This window comes from Lithobates pipiens, unplaced genomic scaffold (assembly GCF_037356315.1).
Source record: "Lithobates pipiens isolate NorthernLeopardFrog02 unplaced genomic scaffold, aLitPip1_a1.2 Scaffold_25, whole genome shotgun sequence".
Lineage (NCBI taxonomy): Eukaryota > Metazoa > Chordata > Amphibia > Anura > Ranidae > Lithobates > Lithobates pipiens.
Window position 1 is genome coordinate 15393700 of NW_027507787.1, and position 13968 is coordinate 15407667.

A 13968-nucleotide genomic window follows, 5' to 3' on the forward strand; every position below is an offset into this window, starting at 1 on the left:
AAAACATGATTTTTTTTTTTTTTTTTTTGCATCTTTTTTTGTTTGTTTAGCAAAAAATAAAACTCCGAGCTGTAACTAAATACCACCAAAAGAAAGCTCTATTTGTGGGAAAAAAATGATAAAAATTTCATTTGGGTACAGTGTTGTATGACCGCGCAATTGTCATTCAAAGTGCATCAGCGCTGAAAGCTGAAAATTGGTCTGGGACTGAGGGGGGTTTAAGTGCCCAGTAAGCAAGTGGTTAATAAGCTGTTTCTAATGCCTAGATATTAAGGTCATATTGTAACATGTTCCAAGGAGACATAACCATATCAATAAATTCATAATACATTTAATAATACCGTAATCACAAGATTTACATAGTAATATTCGTATAAAATATTTAATATAATTAATCATTGGACATAATGGTACAATCAATAAAAATAATAAATCATACAGAAGGCATATAATATAATTCGTCATATGACTCTGTGTTGTGGGAGTCGTGTCATTGTTATCTTACGCCTCTGCGTCGGGGGGGCGGGCATCCACCGCGATTGTTATTCCGCGGTCGGATAGTCGCCTCACCTTTGCACGCTATCCCGGCGTTTTTTACATGACATAGGCGTATCCGGGGTATATCAATATCGGTTTCTTGCCGATTCAGTCCCTGCATGATCGCTGGCTGGGAATGTCCAACCTGCATAACACATCACTTTACCTTAGGTAATTATAATTGTTAAATTTTTTTTTTTTACTTTTTTTTTGCCACTATATACAAATTTTCACTGTATCAACATTTTTATTTATTTATAATTGACTTAATTTACAAATTATTATAATTTTTCTGCATCACTAGTATAAACATATTAATTCAATTCTTCTCTCACTCAACCCCTACACATATTTTTTATTATTAGAATTGGACATCCACGGCGGCATGTCTGCACATTCCCGAGCAATGGTGCACTGTGCTGCTCCGGTGACTATATCGGCTGGTTTCCCCTGGTCTGGGGTTGACCCTTTTGGGGGATGTTCTCTGCCTCAACCCTGGTTGAGACTAATAGGAATCCAGACCACCACTGAATTTCACCTTAGGAGCTTTGACCAATTTTGGGTGTTTTTTAAGGAAATTATACATTTCTTTACATTTATCCTCTACTTATGTAGAGGATCCTTTAAGCTAATAAATTTATCTTAAACTATTTTTTTTTCCTTATCCAGTCCATACTTGCATGCACCTGACTCTTGACGATTGGTATAAAACCGTGAAACGCGTAGAGTTAACATCTAATGAATGCCTTCCTCATTTCCTCATAAAATTATCAAAGTTAATGTCTTGCTGATTTCCTATGTATATATGGCTGTATTAATTATATTATATGCCTTCTGTATGATTTATTATTTTTATTGATTGTACCATTATGTCCAATAATTATATTAAATATTTTATACGAATATTACTATGTAAATCTTGTGATTACATTACAATAATTACCGTTATTATCGAAAGTAAAATAAAATCTCAAATTTTGGGTTGACATTAGAACAGGAATAGAGGGAAATCTCACAATGGTGAAACTAGTTCTAGTGACCCTGGTGTCACACTGGGATTCCTTTTACTTTGGAGGAATTTCCCCTCACTTTCTCTTTAAGCTGTGGATCAGGAAGTGAAGGGAAATCTCCCCTATGGGATACAGATACCCCCCCAAAAAAAACAGGAGTTATAATCTCCCCTTACGCTACTCAAAAAAAAAAAGTTCGGCTTTAGTTATACGTTAAGCATTGCTAGGATAGAAAGAGAGAGGAAATCTACTCAACAGGACACAACCTATAAAATACCCTTAAAGATTAATCTTATCCTTGAGATGGTCCTGTGTCATGTTCGTAAATCTAGCATGACAAGATATTTTATTTCCTAAAAAAAAAAAAAAATACATTGTATAAGCCACACAGCTCTTTTGCCTTTCAAAATAATGCATTTTTCAGCAGAGATCTAATCTCATGTGCTGTATGACAATTTAACTGTGCTAAAGAGATATTCTAGCCAGAGGGAACTGGGAAAAAAAATATATTTAAATCCCACTGGTGAGGGCTAATACCACAGATCTCTCCTGGGCACAACAGCCACATGACAGCCTTAGGGAAATGTTTTGTTTGACATAGTTAAATACACTCCCTCTGCTCTCGGTCTTGTCGCTTACAAAATTTAAACAGTGGTGTAAGAATGAGAACTCTACAAATCGGCTGTGATTGCATCTAAAATTATAAATTGTTGTTGGAAATAAAAATGCATTTTTACAAATTTTGGTAATAGTGAAATGTTTTAGATTGGAATAGCTAGTATCCCAAACTACAACTGTCATTTTACAGTGGTAAATCAGATTTCTCTACTTGGCCCACCTGCATGCACTCTGTTATTTATCAAGAAACCAAGCATACCTGAGCATCATTTATTACAGGCCATACTGAAGAATGCCATACCCTTATGTCAGGATATGAACAGTACTTTTTTTTTTTACACAGACAGAAGGAGATGCTTTTTACATGTTTTGCTCTCTGTCTTTGTCCCATGGTGAAAAAACTCAGTTGTTTATAGAAATAAATAGCTCAATGGGGGATGGACTCCTAAGTGTGTGCTATTAGATTTGCTTGTATTCATCACTTCTCCTCACACCACCTTGCAGAATCTACTGTCCCTTCTGAATCAATTTTGAGAAATGTCATGCCTTATTGTCAATTGCGACAAGTCAGAGGCAATGAACATTAATTTGCCTGAATTGCTTCTTCGGAACCTATGGTCTCAATACACATTTCAACGGCAACAAACTTCCCTCACATATTTAGACGCAAGACTAACTCCTATGGTCTATTCCCTTTATAAGGCAAATTAACCAGCCTTGTTTGGTAGGCCCTGGGAACAAGTGAGGACATGGTCGGATGCGGGTTTGTTGTGGATGGGGAGGATAGCTTTGGTTAAAATGACAGCCCTACCCAGATTGTTGTATTATTTTAGAACGTTGCCCATTCAGGTTCCGTTAACTGCTACAAGACAGTTTCAGTCACAATTTTTTCAGTTTGTCTGGGCAGCCAAGGGTATCAGAGTGCCCCGAACCACAATGTATGCGCCCAAGAACATGGGGGGTTTGGGAGTCCCAGATTTCAGGAAGTATTATGTAGCGGCACAGGCAGATCATTTGAGTCAACTTCTTAGTAGATGTTACAGGCCATATTGGGTATATTTAGAAGCTCTAGCTTGTTCCCCAACTGCAATAGATTCAATGCTTTGGATAACCCAGAAACTCCACAAAGCTATTTTGTGCCCTACGCTCTCCCATTCAATCAACTTATGAGACATTACCTGTAGGAGGCAGCCCCTGCGCTCCCCCACACACCAGAAGCCCTCAGGTTTCATAATCCCCTTTTCCTGCCTGGTATGCAGTCTTATAGATGTCACTGGTGGATAAACAAGGGCCTTTATCACAAAAGAGACATGCTAGACAATAGAGGGATACGTCCCTCATCATACTTGGAGATGCCCCCCAATGGAAAACTTCAGTTTTCAGCAAATTTACAATTTTCTGAATACTCTGCAGAATCACAGCCCAGACCAAACAGTACGCACCAGGTTTGAAAACAAAATTATGCAAGAAACCCCATTGTGGGCATGGGTATCCAACCTGTACAAGCTCTTTATCACTCCATCTGATAAACTTTCTTGCCAGGTGGTGTGGGAGAGAGATTTGGGTACAGCTTTCGAGGCGGAGGACGGGAGTTCCTGGAGTACAAAGGTGTACTTAACACTTCTCCGATTGAAGCAGGATACACAGTTCAGGCTAGATGGTATTTGGTGCCAGAGTGTCTTTCACGAATGTACCCAGGTTCATTGGCATCATGCTTCAGAGTTTTTGACCAGATAGGCACCACTTTACACATACGATGGACTTGTCCTAAAGCTTTTGGATGAGACTCCATTTGTTTATTTACTCGGTAACTATGGTAAATATTACCAGGGCGCAAGCATAGCCCTGTTGAATAAGCTGTTTGAGAATTTCCCAAGACACACAATCTACTTTATGTTTTTAGAGGTTAAAATCGCTATCACATTGGCATGGAAAAGCCCAGTTATGGATCTTGCCTTGATGAAAACGCTAACTTACTTTTATCATGCTGAACGAAAGGATTATGAGTGTCTTACAGGACAAACAATCGTGCTTTGAAAAAATTAGGCCCCCCTGGCTTAGTTACTTGCAGGTACTGGACATGATGAATTGACCCCCAGGCTCGAGAGAGCATGACCTAGGCGGAACCACTGTCTTCCTTCTCTTTTTCTTCTTTTAGACATACTATTCTTTCTTCTATACTCAGTAGCTCTCCTCACTATAATTTCTCAAAGTTTTTTTTTATATGCATGCGACCCACCTGGTATTGATAGAGGGGTCCTTGGACCCAAATACATGGTTGAACAGATGTTTGGACTTGGCCCTCGGAGGGTACTGGTTATAAGATTATAATATTGTTGTTATATAGAATTTTCATTGATGCTCAGGTTTTACGATGTTCTAGGTTTTGAGGGATTTTACGCTTTTTACTTGGAGGGGCACCGTTTTCCTTCCAATCACGCCACAGAACTGCTGCAAGTCGGCCCAACATCACTACCTAGACCTTTCACCAAACTATTGAGCAGTTCAATTTTGTTCCTTGTTGCCTTATGTGAGCCCATGCTGCTGTGTATGTTACCATAGCAAATTACTGTTGTTGCTATATTTTGTATTCTTTTTATATCCTGAAAATAGAATCTTAGTAAAAACTATTGAAACAGAATTAAATAGCTCAAGGTAATATGTCACATAAGGCACTGAAAAATTCATTGCATTTCCTATTTTTTTTAAGGCTAGTCAGGCATTTTTGATCCCATAGACATCAATGGGAATGCACCCATTTAAACACCTGACAATGCAGAATTCCATTCTTTTTAATGGTCCCTGTTCACACTTGTAGACTTAATTGCCCTATGCTCAGAAAAGTGCATGAGCTTTTTTTTTTCTTTTAGCGTATTCAGACATTTTTGATATCATAGACTTCAATGGGAATGCAGTAAACACACAATACGCTCTGCTCAGAAGAAAATGCCGGATAAATGAGCAATCCCTTGTTTTTGTGTGTTTTTATGCCTGATGAAATCCTCTCCCCCTATAGAACTACTCGCCTGAGCGCCTCCCCTTGCCCAGTCCAGAAAAGAAACTCCTAAAGCTTGATGGACATGGAAAAAACACAAGAAAAATGCCTGTAATATGCCAGCAAACATCTGAAAAAAAAGGATCAAAACCACCAGGAATACCCACTGCTCAGGTGTGAATGCAAAACTCCCAATATTTGTATTGCTACAAATTCATTTATATAAAGAACCAATGTATAATGTGAAATAACCACAACAATAAAAAGAAGAAATAATCAAAAAACAGTGAAAATGTTTTGAAATACACACACACACAATCTATGAGTCCATATGCTGTCATATAGTGATTGATAAAACGTGAATACAACAGTTCATAGATTGACAGTGAAAAAAAAAATCTAGCAGGAAAAGGTATTCCACATGCCGTCAATGTTGAAAAAAATAAAAAAAATGAAAAATAAAATAAAACCAACAACGGTTGTGTGAAGATTGTAGGGAGTCAAATGGGCATACGCCCAATGAGTCAGCAGGGTTTGTGGTATAAACACCAATGTATAGGACCTTTGCGTCTGTATTGCAGATCAGGGTAGAAGATGGTCCATTTGTTCTGCAAATGACTCAGAGAAGCAGTCCTCAGGAGCAGCCAGCATATTGGACCAGGTCCTCTCATATATTCAGAATGGTGTAGCCAAAAAAGAAAATACTCCACATAGTGTAAATACGTAAAAACAGAATTTATTAAAATTGGGAACACTCACATTTAATAAGTAGATCAAGCGCTTGAAATATTTAGTCTAGGCAACGAAATTACATCAGTAGGGCTCGTCCCAATGCGCTTCATCTAAAGAGACATCATCTGGGTATATGAGCCAGCTGTAGTCACTGCGTTTATTTAAGAAATGAGACCCCAATATCAAAATGACTAACCTGTGATGCAAATCGTATTGTCATCGCACTTCCCAGTTGGCCAAAATGGCACCGGGGCGTGCGTTCCAAGCCTCACTCTGAGGTGAGTTAAGAAATCCATGGATTTGTAAGGAGGCAGGCTAATGCGAGTTCAGCCTCGCAATGATCTGTGTGCCAAAAATTGGCAAATCAGCTAACAAGCAGAAGGTCCCATATGGATGTCAGCGTGGATTGTGCCCTGATCTACTCTGGATTGTTTGCGGTTCAAGCCTCAATTTTCAAAAATGAGATCAGCCAGCACATCTACCACGTCATCAGCAGGAAGTGAAAGGGCAATAATCATCGGCATTAGACCCGCCTTGGACGCCTCCCACAAACATTGTGCGGTTCAAGCCTCAATCTGAATAAACCAGAGAGGTCAATGTATCACCCACAGGGAGTTTTGGATGGCGGAGACACCATCATGTATTTTTAAAATACAAAGGAAGCAGACAATAATGTTTCAAATATAAAAATAGGATAAAAATTACATTTTAAATTTAGAAATTATATTGCAATCACAGGACTGGTCACTCATACAAAAAAATATACAAATGCTAAATAAAATTATTATTTGCCTTAACGATAATAACCAGGCATTCTCTTTGAATCATGAGTCTAGTCATGAGCAGATTCATTTCCTGGACTTGGAAATTACGATCAGTGATTTAAACCAACTGACCGTAATGGGTTCATCCCTGTGGATATCTGCCACCACAGATCGTGGCTGCGCTGTTCCGCGCAGTAAATTTTTTAGGTTGCATAGGTACTGCTTCCGATACTGAAACCTTCAAAGCCCAGGCCAATGTTTTAAAGCAGAGATTCCTGGATTAGGGCTACAACCAGAAGGAAGTGGAGGGTGAATTACAGAAAGCATTAGAAATGGAGAGAAATTCTCTACTGATGGATAAACCTTGTATTGATTCTAACGAGACCTTTAAGTGGTCACTCATCACGTCATTCTCCACTCAGCATGTGCAGATTAAGTAATTTTTTCACAAACATTGAGATGTTCTGAAAAAGGTTAAAATGTTGGACCCTCTGTTGCCGGATCAACCTAAGGTGACATACAGGGGGGTTTCATCTTTACAAAGCAAATTTGCATCCAATATCATTAACCGACCCCCGTTAGAACATATTTTTTGAATAACCTTGTCGGTTACTTCCCATGTAAGACATGCAATGTTTGTTATTATAACACACGAGGACGGTGCAAGACCTTACAATTTAAATTGGTTACCACCAATCGTCTATATGACTTTAACCCCTTCCGTACATATGCCACAAAAAATGTGGTATACCTGCTCATTTGCCCAAGCAATACGTGGGCAGAACGATTCTGGCTTTTTCAGTAAGGTTTAACGAACACATAACTCTCATCAGAAAGGGTGACACTAAACATAATGTCCCTAGACATTATAATTTTTAATCATTGTTAGGTACATTCCCCTTGGAGGGGCGGGGTAATGACCAGGGCCGTGTCCCGCCTTGAAACTTATTGAATCTATGAGCTCCAATGCCACTCCCCCTTAAGTTTAAATATCGAGTGGGATATTAATGCATTTATTAATAAAGCATAAAGTTACGTTTGTATTCATTTATTTTATTTTATTTTTATTATTTCTAACAATTCATTTAACATTTAAAATCAATATTCATTTTATTTAACATTTGTATAATTTTTTTGTATGAGTGAACAGTTCTGTGATTGCAATATCATTTCTAAAATTTTAATTTCATTTTTATCCAATTTTATATTTGAAACATGATTATATGCTTTCTTTGTATTTAAAAAAATACATGACGGTGTCACTGCCATCCAAAACACCCTGCGGGTAATACATTGACCTCTCTGGTTTATTCAGAGTGAGGCTTGAACCACAGAATGTCTCGGGGAGGCATCCAAGGCGGGTCTAATGTCGATTATCATTGCCCTTCCACTTCCTGCTGATGATGCAGCAGAAGTACTGGCTGCCCTCGTCTTTGTAAAGTGAAAAATAAACAGCATAATCCTTCTGAAAAACATTTGGGAATGTTTTAGTTATTTTTTTACTCACCCCTTCTGCACTATTGCTATGGGGTCTCTTGTATTCTGCCACTTCCTCTCCATGGCGATTGACAGAATATCCCTCAGTGCCTGTGCTCGCTAATGCTCCTGTGAGATGTGTGTCATTATTTCCCAGGAGTCAGTGGGCGGCACCGAGGGCTATCATCACATTTTTTGGAAACCGGTAGTGATACGAGCACTTGAGTGCATGTCTTCTGCTTATCTTCGTTGCCATCATAACGGGGCGGGCACTTCCATCGTCGCCACCCATTGTGAGGCCACCTGAGAAATTTCCTGCACTGCTAGGTGTGCTTACTGCACATGTGTGAGAACGGGCGGTGCATGCTGGTTATTCAGCACCTTATCCCAGAAGTTTATCCTTGTAGGCTTTGCCTGCCCACAAACAAGATTGTAAAGGCCAACCAGGGGGAATATTAGGTTAGTTTTATTATAAAATATGAACAATAGTGGCACAATTTACCAGGCTAATGAGTGTATCATTAGGCCTCATGTACACTGCTGCTGGAAAATGGACGTTTAGGAGCAGTTGGGAGTTTTTTTTTTCAACTGCCCCTGATAAGATAACCTCTATGTTATCTTATCAGTACATGTACACATGGTCATTTACAGTCGTTTCTAGGCAGCTGAGTTTAGCGTCATTTTAAGGAATGCAAAGAAATGCGTTCAGAAGCTGAGTACACAGGCATTTCAAACGTCAAACGCGGCTAAATGCTCCTAAACGCGGTAACTTGCATTTAGCTCCATTTAGTTTACAGGGGTTTTTCATTTTATGGCCATTTTGAAAAAAAATTAAAAATTGTTTTAAATGCTTCTAAACGCAAATGTGGCTAAACGGACATTTTAAACGTGGGTTTCTAGCTGTCAAGTTAAATTGTTCAGGAGAGTTTGTAAAAACGTCCCGTGTACATGAAGCCTTAGTATAATATGATTATAACAGATAGATTTTTTAAAAAAATTGTATCTGTCATTGGACTCTGTTTTAAACGTTACTCTGAAAACAAAAAACAATGAACTGCAACAAAGTATAATTCTGCAGACTTGTAATAAATTGACTTGCTTTTATCTTCTAGGTATGACACAAGGCAATGATATATTCCAGGACATCTATGATTTACCTGAAAACCACTCACAGAGATTGTTCACATTCATAAATTATGTATTCTAATCTAAAGGAGTTTCCAATTCACTTTCTAGCATATCATTAGCTTTTTCCCATACTCAAGTGGGAAAAAAAGAAAACATTTTACTGGTCATTTTACTCTGCTATTTTTAATTTAGATCCTAACAGGTTTAACATCCCTCTTTTTTCCTATACCTCCTTGAAAATCCAGTGATGATATTTTTCATTTACTGGAAATGGCTCAAAATGCAGCAAGAGTATGAGAACCTGTTACAAGTGTGAGACTCTGAGGTTGTAGGGGCAGGGGGTGGTTGAAGCAATCTCTTCTGCGGACTGCCTGTCAATCATTTTGCAGCAGTGCCTACCAGAATCTAAAAAAAAAAAATGTTTGTTGATGGCTCACACTGTCTGCATTTAGGACACACACCCTCATGCACATAGATAAACTGGGAGCAGCGGCTGTGTCCATGCAACCACTGCATTCCAAATTGCATGCTACATGTGGATACACAGAGCTCCTGTGCATCTCGTGGGGGCCAACACAGCCCATTTTACAGGTGTATGCTTAAGTACATCCATGTGAATGAGGCCTTATTACATGAGATACTTTTTCATATATGGGAAAGGTAAGTAGGTCATCAGCGAATTAGACTGTATACCGCAAGAACAGATCTCATCAGAAATTCAACGAGACAGCTTCCTGTAGTGAGTTTACAATGCTGCCTCTGCCGCACTAAAATCCTAAGCAGTATTGCCAAGTCTGCCTTTGCTCCTTTGGCTGGACCACAGAACAAAAGCTGAAAACACTGCTTGGAATTTCAGTTATTTCTGTACCTGCAGCTTTTCTTTTTTTTTTCTTCTTTTTTTGAGGCAAAACATGGATACAAGTTATTTCAAAAGATTGTACTGAATATTTCATTATTATGATTAGTAATTTTATTATTTTGCCCAGTCATACACTTCTTGGGCTCGTTCGCACTGCTAAGTCGTAGAAATGAATGAAAAATCACTGTGTCTCATTTCAATAAAGTTACGAAAAAACAATATAAAAAGAAAAAAAACGGAAAAACACTGCTCTGTGTTGTAAAAATACAAGGCACACCATCCAGCAGCTGACACCAGACTGCACAGTAAATAGACCTTTTTCCTGTAAGGGTAGTATGACAGAGCCCAATCATTTTTTTCTGAGAGAAACGTGGAGGCTGCCAATTCCACATTCTGTAATTCTCATGCTGACCATCTGACTTTATATCTTTAGTAACGGTTTCAGAACAAGTATGCAAATAAGGTTTACCTAAAAGGCCATTTTAATCTATTCTGTTGCATTAAAGTGTGGTATAACATGTGTTTTACTGTGCACTGGAGTAACACACAAAACATGTGAACGATCTCAGGGCCTCACCTCGATGCTACCCAATACAGAGTGTGGCAGAGTGTCCCAGAGAGAGCCGGGAAAAGTCCTGTTCAGGGTTTATACGTCTTCCAGGCTCCTCTCATATACATTCAGGAAACTGATCCATGGTCCAGTTTCGGATCTTGGTCCTCTCCCCCAGACCAATTTAAAAACACCTGTGACAGACAGCCAATGCTCGCTGCCTGGGAAGATCAGACAATGTTGGTCTTTGATAGCAACAGGTTGGGGAAAGCCATTATGCAGTTTATGTGGAAGCTGACAAGATGTAGGCTTGCTCAGCCTGGTAATGAGGGCCTGTATATTGTATAGTTAGTGCCGAGACACAGCTAGGTTTTTGTTTGGCTATTTTCGTTCTATTTGTTTTTTCGAAACCACTGTACAGCACCTGTATATAAAAGGCTTTTATATGTCACCAATAAACACCGCACTGTTTGTCACTACCTCACTGGATTTGTTATCCGTGCCTGAAAGACTGCTCATCCCAGGGTTCTTTGTACCTGCTACCTGTCCCTCAGGTTACAAGAGGAAAAATTTAGCCTGACCTTTAGACTCTGGCTATATATCCATCCATCCCTACTTGCAAGCCATGGAACAAAAACCTCTACCCCAGGCCCAAGGAACATAGTTTGAGGGCCTGGCCACTAAGCTACAACCATATGGTTCCATCTGGACCATTTAATGTGTTTAAATGCACACCATATCCTGAGGGCCATTCCCCTGATGAGCAATACCGGTTTCTCCTTCCAGTATTTCCCATAACCCCCTTTTGCAGGAGACCAATTAACCCATCATTTACAACCTCCCCCTACTTTCCTTATAATCCTCCACTAAGTCAGGCTTGCCATAATAGTCGCTACAAATGTAATACTATTTAGGATACACTTCTCATCACACTTAGTGGCATCCTACAGAAAAATACTACATACAATTCTATGACCTGATTATCTAGTATTTATACAAAGTTCCTCTGCTCTATCTCAATTGGCAGTTCATGGTACTCATATTATTTGCTGTTTTTTGCCTACTGGAAAATGTCACCTACATTTTTATGTATACCTGTATACACTCAAATTGTTGGAATTACCTGAGACAATGTAAATAAGTAAAAAAAATAAAAAGTAAATGCTGCATGTCTGACATTATGGTCTCATGTCAGCCCATTGAAAACATGGCCATGGCTGAGAATGCATTAACATGTTCATGCACTGCAACAGGGTAAACTTGCTTCCTTTTCAGACCAGATGTAAACGTCCCCCCCCCCCCCCCCCCGCCAGTCTCTTCCCCTTGCTACTCCTGCCTAACTGCTCCTGGTACTCTTCTTAAATAAGTCACAATTTTTTTTTATTTACGTTTGCTTATTTGAAGCTTATGGTGAATGTATACATTATTTCAGCATATATGTAACTTAGAGATACCATAGATACCCAGGCAGCTGTAAGCACCCATTTGAAAGTCTAACAGATAGGTTAACCTAGGGGAGAAAAAAGCTATGTGATTTTTTTTCAAAATAACAGAATAATTAAGTACGGTCTGTAATACTTACATTTTTATTTGCACCGCCATTTACATTTTCAGGACAAGTTTCTGGAGTGTCCCCTTCTCAGTCCAACCAGTGCAGATACCAAAGCTTCAAATAACAGCCTATTATTTCTAGAAGTGTTCAATAGTGTGCATAATAGACAAGACATTACAGTCTACTGGACTCAGAATGAGTGCAATGTAGAAGAAAGAAGTACTTCAGTTTAAGTAACCACGCCCACCTTGCACAAAAGGTGTCTCATACAGATAATACATCTGTTCAGAGTCAGAGCTGCTTGAGTGGAGAGCACAGGGTTGCTTCTTACACATTACGTTATTTCTACTGATGCATAATGAATTTGTTTTTTATCTCGTGTATGGGGAACTTCTCCACAGAGAATATGAAAAAAAAAAAAAAACAGTCCACATGACTTGGCTCCTGATCCTGGTTGGTACCAGGCTAAAACAAAAATCCAAGCGTATGACGCGTGAGAACCCCTTACAAGAGGACAGAACAGTCCTATACTGCACGAAATAGACTGCGGAATGGGATTACTCAGCCCAACAATCAAGTTGACCTACCATGCTGACCCATCACCTGGTAAATACTTTCTCAATAACCTAATGAGTACCAAGTTATTTTATGACTGTTGACTATTCATGTACTTGTTCCCACTACAAGTGAAAAACAAAAAAAGGAACGACTGGAGTATTACGTATCAGCATTACCTACAGCAAATGTTTATCCTCTCTGTTCATTTTCATTTTTTCTCATTCGTTTACTGTATATCAAGCTGTAATACCCTGTCTCCTATAAATAAAGATTGTTTAAAAAAAATAATAATCCAGTACTGCTTTATTGAAGATAACATTTCTACTCCCTACCAGAGAAAAAAAAAAACAGAGTGACAGCCACCAGGGGTGGCCCAAAGCAGACCTAAACTCCCATAGACACGGAAAAGACAGACTTTCTTCAATATGGGACCCAAAACCATGGTGGATATCTTCTCACTGCCACTTTTAGACAAAAGTTGCCCTATGATCAACAGCAAATCCACCCCAAACAGATGTTGGAGCATGTCAGCAGATTGAACTGCTCTTGCAGCAGTAACCATCTCCTGATTTATGCCACCGAACACTCATATGTGGAGACACATGACAGGCCTCAGGAGAGAAAGCAACCCCACCCCATGTTGTCCTGAAACAGGAACCAATGGCTAGATAACAAATCAGCTGCAAACTGCATTATACCAAGGCACACATATATTTTACAAGCATATCCAAATAATACAAAAAAATTAGACTGAACAAGAACAACTTTGACAGGCAGCTTGATCATAAGACACAAAGATCATAATTTCCCCAAGTAGTATTACATCTAATTTACATTTCGAAATCCATGCAGGACATGGAGTTTGTATGTTCTCCCTGTGCTTGTGTGAGTTGCTCTGACACTCCACAGACATGCAAGGGGTTAACTGGCTTGTGTCTTTAACTGGCCCTAGTGTGTGTGTGCGTGCACGAGTGAGAACTTCGATTTTAAGCTCCCTAGGGGCATGGCCTAATGTGAATGTACAATATGTAAACAGTACTACATAAAAAATTGTAAATATCTGAGAAAAAAGTAAAAGCCGATGTGTGTTCACTCCTATTCAGTTTTTTTTATATCTTGCCCAGGAAAACTAAAGTTGCCAGGATGCAATATGGGGCTTTCTTTAATCTGCCCCATATAAACAACTACT

At 39.1% G+C, this 13968-nt stretch overlaps 1 protein-coding gene across 2 annotated transcripts in view; it reads right to left on the reverse strand.

Annotated features, from left to right (window-relative positions):
• PHYHIPL (phytanoyl-CoA 2-hydroxylase interacting protein like) overlaps positions 1-13968 on the reverse strand; it is a 257080-nt gene that overhangs the window by 203832 nt on the left and 39280 nt on the right. The window contains exon 1 of one of the 2 annotated variants that reach the window (XM_077454129.1): positions 12252-12415. The exons of the other annotated variant lie outside the window; for it this stretch is intronic. The gene's annotated coding sequence lies outside the window, so the exon portion shown is untranslated. Of the gene's footprint in view, positions 1-12251; positions 12416-13968 lie in introns of those variants that run through there. 2 annotated transcript variants of the gene reach the window in all.